Below are 10000 nucleotides of genomic sequence, written 5' to 3'. Positions count from 1 at the left end.
AATGTCCAAAGACAATCTGTTCCATTGGGTACTTATCGACCTGGCTCGCATCAAAGGAAATATCCTTTGCAATATGGGAAAACTGGAAGAAGCCAGCGAATGCTTCAACTTTGTTCTTGCTACCAACGAAGAATATTCCGATGCCAGGTTGAGACTGGCCCTGTGCTGGTTGGCACTTGGACGTCACCAAGAAGCTCTCCGTGAATTTGAGAGACTTCGACAGGAAGGGGTTCTGGACTCCAACTTCATGTTCTATATTGATTCCTTGGTTGACATGAATTGCTATGGATGCGCATATGGAATCTTAGGCGTTAAACCAGGCTCTACTCAATACCAAATCGAAAAAGCTTTCAGAAAAATGGCTTTAAAATACCACCCTGACAAGTGCCGAGGTTCGGACGAAGAAATTCAAAGGTGCTGCAATAAGATGCACCAGCTCAATAGCACAATGGATATCTTGCGTGATGCTGACAAGAGAGTCAGATATGAAGAGACTTGGAAAGTTGTACAAGACTTTACCAATATCATATTTAGCAATCTCAACCTCCCCGAATGGCCGCAACTTGAAGGGTGTGATGACGAATTTCATAAGGAAGGAGATGAAGCAGAAGAAGAGACAGTGAAGGAGGACTCAACTGTCCTTTTCGAACTTACTGCAGGAGAGGGTAACCTTATGGAATTTGAACTCGTTCCATCAGTGGCAATGCTGACTTCCGAATCTATGGAAGTAGATGGAACAAAAGAGGAGGAGATGGAGGTCCCTAGAGATGATGGCCATAATGAGAAGGAAGATGATGTTGAGGATGAGAAAAGTAATGAGTTAGAGTGTCATGAAACTGATGAAGACACGGTTAACCGAGTGCAACTCAACCAAGGCGATCTGGACCACACAGAGTCTGAAATCTCTTCACCAGAAGATATGTTAGATGATGATGACGAGACTCTGTGGTCAGTCCTCCATATGATGGATGATGAGTCCGATGAAGATGAAGTCAGTTATTAAGGAGACTTCATTGAAGTATCAAAAGGATGCTTGTCTTAAATGCTAAGTTTGGTAAGAAAAAAAAATGAAAAAAAATACAAAAAAAAAATAAAAAAAAAAATAAAAATACAAAAAAAGGAAAAATAAACTTTTGGTTAAGTTTAATTTTTTATTTTGTGAGGTGTTCATCAAATTGCTGAATTGGTGAGTTGATGCCCTCACAATTTTGTGAAAGGAATAGTATCTTCTTCTTTTTCTTTTTTTAGGCTTAAGGTTTTTTTTTTTTTTAGGCTTAAGGTTTTTTTTTTAGGATTAAGGATTGGCTATGCAGGTGAAGAAACTCTGGTACTGATGAATGAGCGCGTGTTGTTTGGGTGGGGAAAATGACGCTTGGTTTCACAAACCTGGCCCGCTTGGCTTCATCGCCCGGCACAACAATGGAGCTTGGCTTCACCGCCTGGCCTGCTTGGCTTCACCGCCCGGCCAAAAAATGGCGCTTGGCTTCACCACCTGGCCCGCTTGGCTTCATCGCCCGGCACAACAATGGCGCTTGGCTTCACCGCCTGGCCTGCTTGGCTTCACCGCCCGGCCAAAAAATGGCGCTTGGCTTCACCACCTGGCCCGCTTGGCTTCATCGCCCAGCACAACAATGGCGCTTGGCTTCACCGCCCGGCCAAAAAATGGCGCTTGGCTTCACCACCTGGCCCGCTTGGCTTCATCGCCCAGCACAACAATGGCGCTTGGCTTCACCGCCCGGCCAAAAAATGGCGCTTGGCTTCACCACCTGGCCCGCTTGGCTTCATCGCCCGGCACAACAATGGCGCTTGGCTTCACCGCCTGGCCTGCTTGGCTTCACCGCCCGGCCAATAAATGGCGCTTGGCTTCACCGCCCGGCCAATAAATGGCGCTTGGCTTCACCGCCTGGCCCGCTTGGCTTCATCGCCCGGCACAACAATGGCGCTTGGCTTCACTGCCTGGCCTGCTTGGCTTCACCGCCCGGCCATAAAATGGTGCTTGGCTTCACCGCCCGGCCTACAATGGCGCTTGGCTTCACCACCTGGCCCGCTTGGCTTCATCGCCCGGCACAACAGTAGCGCTTAGGATTGTTAAATTATTTTTTTTTTTTAGGCTTAAGGTTTTTTTTTTTAGGTTTAAGGACTGGCTATGCAGGTGAAGAACCTCTAATACTGATGAATGAGTGAGGAAAATGACTTTTGGCTTCACCACCTGGCCCGCTTGGCTTCATCGCCCGGCACAACAATGGCGCTTGGCTTCACCGCCTGGCCTGCTTGGCTTCACCGCCCGGCCATAAAATGGCGCTTGGCTTCACCGCCTGGCCCGCTTGGCTTCATCGCCCGGCACAACAATGGCGCTTGGCTTCACCGCCTGGCCTGCTTGGCTTCACCGCCCGGCCAAAAAATGGCGCTTGGCTTCACCGCCTGGCCCGCTTGGCTTCATCGCCCGGCACAACAATGGCGCTTGGCTTCACCACCTGGCCCGCTTGGCTTTATCGCCCAGCACAACAATGGCGCTTGGCTTCACCGCCTGGCCTGCTTGGCTTCACCGCCCGGCCAAAAAATGGCGCTTGGCTTCACCGCCTGGCCCGCTTGGCTTCATCGCCCGGCACAACAATGGCGCTTGGCTTCATCGCCCGGCACAACAATGGCGCTTGGCTTCACCACCTGGCCCGCTTGGCTTCATCGCCCGGCACAACAATGGCGCTTGGCTTCACCGCCTGGCCTGCTTGGCTTCACCGCCCGGCCAAAAAATGGCGCTTGGCTTCACCGCCTGGCCCGCTTGGCTTCATCGCCCGGCACAACAATGGCGCTTGGCTTCACCGCCTGGCCTGCTTGGCTTCACCGCCCGGACAAAAAATGGCGCTTGGCTTCACCGCCTGGCCCGCTTGGCTTCATCGCCCGGCACAACAATGGCGCTTGGCTTCACCGCCTGGCCTGCTTGGCTTCACCGCCCGGCCAAAAAATGGCGCTTGGCTTCACCGCCTGGCCCGCTTGGCTTCATCGCCCGGCACAACAATGGCGCTTGGCTTCACCGCCTGGCCTGCTTGGCTTCACCGCCCGGCCAAAAAATGGCGCTTGGCTTCACCGCCTGGCCCGCTTGGCTTCATCGCCCGGCACAACAATGGCGCTTGGCTTCACCGCCTGGCCTGCTTGGCTTCACCGCCCGGCCAAAAAATGGAGCTTGGCTTCACCGCCTGGCCCGCTTGGCTTCATCGCCCGGCACAACAATGGCGCTTGGCTTCACCGCCTGGCCTGCTTGGCTTCACCGCCCGGCCAAAAAATGGAGCTTGGCTTCACCGCCTGGCCCGCTTGGCTTCATCGCCCGGCACAACAATGGCGCTTGGCTTCACCGCCTGGCCTGCTTGGCTTCACCGCCCGGCCAAAAAATGGCGCTTGGCTTCACCGCCTGGCCCGCTTGGCTTCATCGCCCGGCACAACAATGGCACTTGGCTTCACCGCTTGGCCTGCTTGGCTTCACCGCCCGGCCAAAAAATGGCGCTTGGCTTCACCGCCTGGCTTGCTTGGCTTCACCGCTCGGCCAAAAAATGGCGCTTGGCTTCACCGCCTGGCCTGCTTGGCTTCACCGCCCGGCCAAAAAATGGCGCTTGGCTTCACCGCGTGGCTTGCTTGGCTTCACCGCCCGGCCAAAAAATGGCGCTTGGCTTCATCGCCCGGCCAAAAAATGGCGCTTGGCTTCACCACCTGGCCTACAATGGCGCTCGGCTTCACCGCCTGGCCAACTTGGCTTAACCGCCCGGTCTAAACATGACGCTAGGCTTCACCACCTGGCCCAACAATGACCCTTGGCTTCACCACAAAATTTCAAATGTCATCAATCACGACTGACCACTAATAAGCTAGCTGGAATGAGGGGAGTTGGCTGAAAGCTATTTCAGAAGGAAGGGCAACCTCTGGCGCGGCGGAAAAACCCGTAAGTTCAATGCCCAGAATCCTGAAGTAGGTTTCAAATTGCTTCTCTATGTAATCCAACTCATATACAAGTCATGACACCAATAATAAGCTAGCTGCAATGAGGGGAGTTGGCCGAAAGCTATTTCAGAAGGAAGGGCAACCTCTGGTGCGGCGGAAAAACCCGTAAGTTCAATGCCCAGAATGCTGAAGTAGGTTTCAAATTGCTTCTCAAAGTAATCCAATTCATATACAAGTCATGACACCAATAATAAGCTAGCTGCAATGAGGGAAGTTGGCCGAAAGCTATTTCAGAAGGAAGGGCAACCTCTGGCGCGGCGGAAAAACCCGTAAGTTCAATGCCCAGAATGCTGAAGTAGGTTTCAAATTGCTTCTCAAAGTAATCCAATTCATATACAAGTCATGACACCAATAATAAGCTAGCTGCAATGAGGGAAGTTGGCCGAAAGCTATTTCAGAAGGAAGGGCAACCTCTGGCGCGGCGGAAAAACCCGTAAGTTCAATGCCCAGAATGCTGAAGTAGGTTTCAAATTGCTTCTCAAAGTAATCCAATTCATATACAAGTCATGACACCAATAATAAGCTAGCTGCAATGAGGGAAGTTGGCCGAAAGCTATTTCAGAACGAAGGGCAACCTCTGGCGCGGCGGAAAAACCCGTAAGTTCAATGCCCAAAATCCTGAAGTAGGTTTCAAATTGCTTCTCAAAGTAATCCAATTCATATACAAGTCATGACACCAATAATAAGCTAGCTGCAATGAGGGAAGTTGGCCAAAAGCTATTTCAGAAGGAAGGGCAACCTCTGGCGCGGCGGAAAAACCCGTAAGTTCAATGCCCAGAATGCTGAAGTAGGTTTCAAATTGCTTCTCAAAGTAATCCAATTCATATACAAGTCATGACACCAATAATAAGCTAGCTGCAATGAGGGAAGTTGGCCGAAAGCTATTTCAGAAGGAAGGGCAACCTCTGGCGCGGCGGAAAAACCCGTAAGTTCAATGCCCAGAATGCTGAAGTAGGTTTCAAATTGCTTCTCAAAGTAATCCAATTCATATACAAGTCATGACACCAATAATAAGCTAGCTGCAATGAGGGAAGTTGGCCGAAAGCTATTTCAGAAGGAAGGGCAACCTCTGGCGCGGCGGAAAAACCCGTAAGTTCAATGCCCAGAATGCTGAAGTAGGTTTCAAATTGCTTCTCAAAGTAATCCAATTCATATACAAGTCATGACACCAATAATAAGCTAGCTGCAATGAGGGAAGTTGGCCGAAAGCTATTTCAGAAGGAAGGGCAACCTTTGGCGCGGCGGAAAAACCCGTAAGTTCAATGCCCAGAATGCTGAAGTAGGTTTCAAATTGCTTCTCAAAGTAATCCAATTCATATACAAGTCATGACACCAATAATAAGCTAGCTGCAATGAGGGAAGTTGGCCGAAAGCTATTTCAGAAGGAAGGGCAACCTCTGGCGCGGCGGAAAAACCCGTAAGTTCAATGCCCAGAATGCTGAAGTAGGTTTCAAATTGCTTCTCAAAGTAATCCAATTCATATACAAGTCATGACACCAATAATAAGCTAGCTGCAATGAGGGAAGTTGGCCGAAAGCTATTTCAGAAGGAAGGGCAACCTCTGGCGCGGCGGAAAAACCCGTAAGTTCAATGCCCAGAATGCTGAAGTAGGTTTCAAATTGCTTCTCAAAGTAATCCAACTCAAATACAAGTCGTGAGTTATCATAAGACATTCGTGAAGTACTGATGACTTTTGATTAAGATGAAAATTTAATAGAAACGAGGAGGGAAGGAAGAAGGGTCGTGGGAACCAAGCCTGCAATAATGGATGTAGGCGAAACCCACCTGATGAGCCCCTTGGTAAGGGCGAAACCCTTATTTATGTCACTTTGGTAATAGTAGGTATGAAATAATTTATATGTATATATATATATATATATATATATATATATTGGTAACAGTATGTATGAATTAATTTATATGTATATGTATGTGTATATATATATATATATATATATATATATATATATATATATATATATATATATATATATATATATAGTTGATAGATGGGTTCCTCTTGGGAATCGCAATTTAAGTAGGAATAAAATAGTCAATGCTGCTATCATCATCTTTATTCGGGAGCTTTCGACATAACTTATGTCATCTTCAGCCTATCTGCAATTATCATATGTAAAATTAAAATTAATAAAATCATCCTAAGTACATAGTTAGGAAGATACACTTTCATGAACTGGTCAACTAGCTCTAAAATCAACCAATCAAGGAACATAAAACCTTAAAAAAGACTTATTACACACAACTATATAACTATATAAAAGACTCAATAACTAATATACCTAGTCACCCGCAGGAGATGATGACCACCCATCCAGACCAGCAACCCACAGACCAAAAGGATCAATGGGTCACCGGTCACTGAAAAGGTAAGCCCTCATTCAAGCTGGGTTTTATCTTAAAAATGTATAAAGACTCTAAGATTCTCAGCTGGCTGACGTTACTATGTCTGTCCGTAATTTTGAAATTTTCCTTAGAAATGGCATGACCAGATTTAAATGCGTGGTCATAAATAGCTGAAATGGGTTTCTTACTTGATGGTATATTGGTTCGTACCGATCTCCCCATGTGCTCCGAAATCCTACACGGAAGCTGTCTAGATGTGCTTCCAGTGTAGCACTCATTACAAAGTGCACATTGAAAAGTGCATATGATACCGGAACACAAGGGAGTAGGTAGACTCTCCTTATACTACAGTTGAAATATAAGGAGAGTCCACCTACTCCCTTGTGTTCCGGAGTTATATACACTTTTCAATGTGCACTCTGTAATGAGTGCTACACTGGAAGCACATATAGACAGCTTCAGTGTAGTATTTCGGAGCACATGGGGAGATCGGTACGAACCAGTATACCGTTAAGTAAGAAACCAATTTCAGCTATTCATGACCACGCATTTAAATCTGGTCATGCCATTTCTAAGGAAAATTTCGAAATTAAGGACAGACATAGTAACGTCAGCCAGCTGAGAATCTTAGAGTCTTTATACATTTTTAAGACAAAACCCAGCTTGAATGAGGGCTTACCTGTTCAGTGACCGGTGACCCATTGATCCTTTTGGTCTGTGGGTTGCTGGTCTGGATGGGTGGTCATCATCTCCTGCGGGTGACTAGGTATATTAGTTATTGAGTCTTTTATATAGTTATATAGTTGTGTGTAATAAGTCTTTTTTAAGGTTTTATGTTCCTTGATTGGTTGATTTTAGAGCTAGTTGACCAGTTCATGAAAGTGTATCTTCCTAACTATGTACTTAGGATGATTTTATTAATTTTACATATGATAATTGCAGATAGTCTGATATGTCGAAAGCTCCCGAATAAAGATGATGATAGCAGTATATATATATATATATATATATATATATATATATATATATATATATATATATATATATGCATGGATATTTGGACACTAACTCAGACACACGTGAAGGCCCATACCACCCCTATAGATTATCCGTATAGCTTTCATCTGAAGGGAGTGTCTCAGAATCCCATTGACTTTTGACTGAAGGCCTTTGGGGGGCTGTGCCTACAGCCTCAAGTACTCTAAGCCAGCCGTATTTGATGGAACCTACATTGTTCAAAACGAAAGCAACTACAGCCGGCTCATAATACCTGAAGTTGTAAGCATCGCCTTCCAAAGGCCAACACTCAACATTCAATGGGATTCTGATTATAAGCTCCCTTCTAGCAGAAAGCCGTGTCTAGATAATCTCTGGGGTGGGGTTGGGCCGAGTGTGTGCCAGAGTATGTAGGCGCATAATGTTTATAATATATATATATATATATATATATATATATATATATATATATATATATATATATATATATATATATATATATATATATATATATATTATATATATATATAAATTATATATAATATATATATATATATATATATATATATATATATATATATATATATATATATATATATATATATATATATATATATAATGAACCATTATTTTCTTCATAAACTATGGGTCTTTGAAATTCGAAATAATTTTATCGTTTTATTTTTAGTTTTTTTATAAAATTCATTTTCAAAATTATCAACCACAATATTTTTTAATCCCTTATATATAAAAGGAATCTTAAACTTATAATAATTAATAATTAATTATGATTGTTATGGACAAAATAAATAAATAAAAAGAATAATCATCGTTTCTTTAGCTAAAGGCTTCCACCTGAAAACCTAAAGACGCAAAAAAAAATCCTGAGAGGATTCCTGTAGGAGACACTGACGCCCTCTTGGGAGTTTTCACCGTACCATAGCAGTACACCGGGCCGGAGTCACCTATAATTTGGAGAAATTTCATAGTTGATTGACTGATTGATTTGTGGTTTTCTGGCATCCTGGCATCTAGGGTCATTGACGCCGATATCATTTATTATAAATAAACAATAAAAGTTTCTTCAATTAAAACCATAAAAGCAAAGATGTCATTTTAAAAGTTAAATAGCTTTCAGATGACTGCCTCTGAGGTAAAGTTAAAAATACCGCTAGCATGGTAGGACACATCATGTCCAAGAATCTTGGCAAGGATGAACCTGCCATCTTCAACTTAAATTTTCCATTACTGCTTATTTCGTTTATTTATTTCCTTGTTTCCTTTCCTCACTGGGCTATTTTTCCCTGTTGGATCCCTTGGGCTTATAAGGAAATAAATAAATGATGAGAATAAATTAACAATATATCATTCTAAAAACAGTAACAGTGTTAAAACAGATATGTCCTATATAAACTATTAACAACGTCAAAAACTGATATGTCATATATATATATATATATATATATATATATATATATATATATATATATATATATATATATATATATATATATATATATATATATATATATTCTATCTCTGCTATAGGACCAAATATAAGTCTATGGAATCTTCAACAATTTTAACAAATTTAATGTGGGTTGACAACACTAAAAACCAACGATTATGTGGTTATCCGTGAGTAGTGAGTGTGGCTAGCTAACCTTTTCCCTTGTAAACTATTCTAAGAAACAATATCTTGGGTTTAAATGTCATTAGCCTATTGCCATATATTACATTCAAGCTATTAAGATACGGTACTATATATAATTCTGAGAATTAGAAGAATTTTCTGTTTTAGGAGATGGCATAGGCCTAATGAAAAAACATAAGTATGTTCCGTAAATATGTTATAATTCTGAGAATTTGAAATATTTTTTGCAGATGACATAGGCCTAATGAAAAAACATAAGTATGTTCCGTAAATATGTTATAATTCTGAGAATTTGAAATATTTTTTGAAGATGACATAGGCCTAATGAAAACACATAAGTATGTTCCGTAAATATGTTATAATTCTGAGAATTTGAAATATATTTTGGAGATGACATAGGCCTAATGAAAAAAAACAAGTATGTTCCGTAAATATGCTATAATTCTGAGAATTTGAAATATTTTTTGGAGATGACATAGGCCTAATGAAAACACATAAGTATGTTCCGTAAATATGTTATAATTCTGAGAATTTGAAATATTTTTTTGCAGATGACATAGGCCTACTGAAAAATACATAAGTATGTTCCGTAAATATGTTATAATTCTGAGAATTTGAAATATTCTTTGCAGATGACATAGGCCTAATGAAAACACATAAGTATGTTCCGTAAATATGCTATAATTCTGAGAATTTGAAATATATTTTGGAGATGACATAGGCCTAATGAAAAAAACATAAGTATGTTACGAAAACAATATTCAATACACATGCTCTCAATAACAACGATAACAGATAAGATAATTCAATTGTTACTAATGAACAGATAAAAAGATAGGCATTCACAATAAAACTTTCTAATTGGCCAACCATGGTTAGTGGATATAGACAAATATTATCTAAAAGCAAGGCGAGTTTCAACTGCTAGTTTTAAAGGTAAATGCAATATCACATACTTGTATAACAAAATTAATTTGAACTATACTACATAACCAA

General features: G+C 42.2%; 1 protein-coding gene across 1 annotated transcript in view; it reads right to left on the bottom strand.

Moving 5' to 3' along the window:
• The window catches only part of LOC137635235 (uncharacterized), an 80396-nt gene that overhangs the window by 43738 nt on the left and 26658 nt on the right, over positions 1-10000 (bottom strand). The gene's annotated exons all lie outside the window — the stretch shown is intronic.

This window comes from Palaemon carinicauda, unplaced genomic scaffold, assembly GCF_036898095.1.
Source record: "Palaemon carinicauda isolate YSFRI2023 unplaced genomic scaffold, ASM3689809v2 scaffold105, whole genome shotgun sequence".
NCBI lineage: Eukaryota > Metazoa > Arthropoda > Malacostraca > Decapoda > Palaemonidae > Palaemon > Palaemon carinicauda.
The sequence above is the reverse complement of the archived record's forward strand: the minus strand, read 5'-3'. Positions and strand labels throughout refer to the sequence as shown.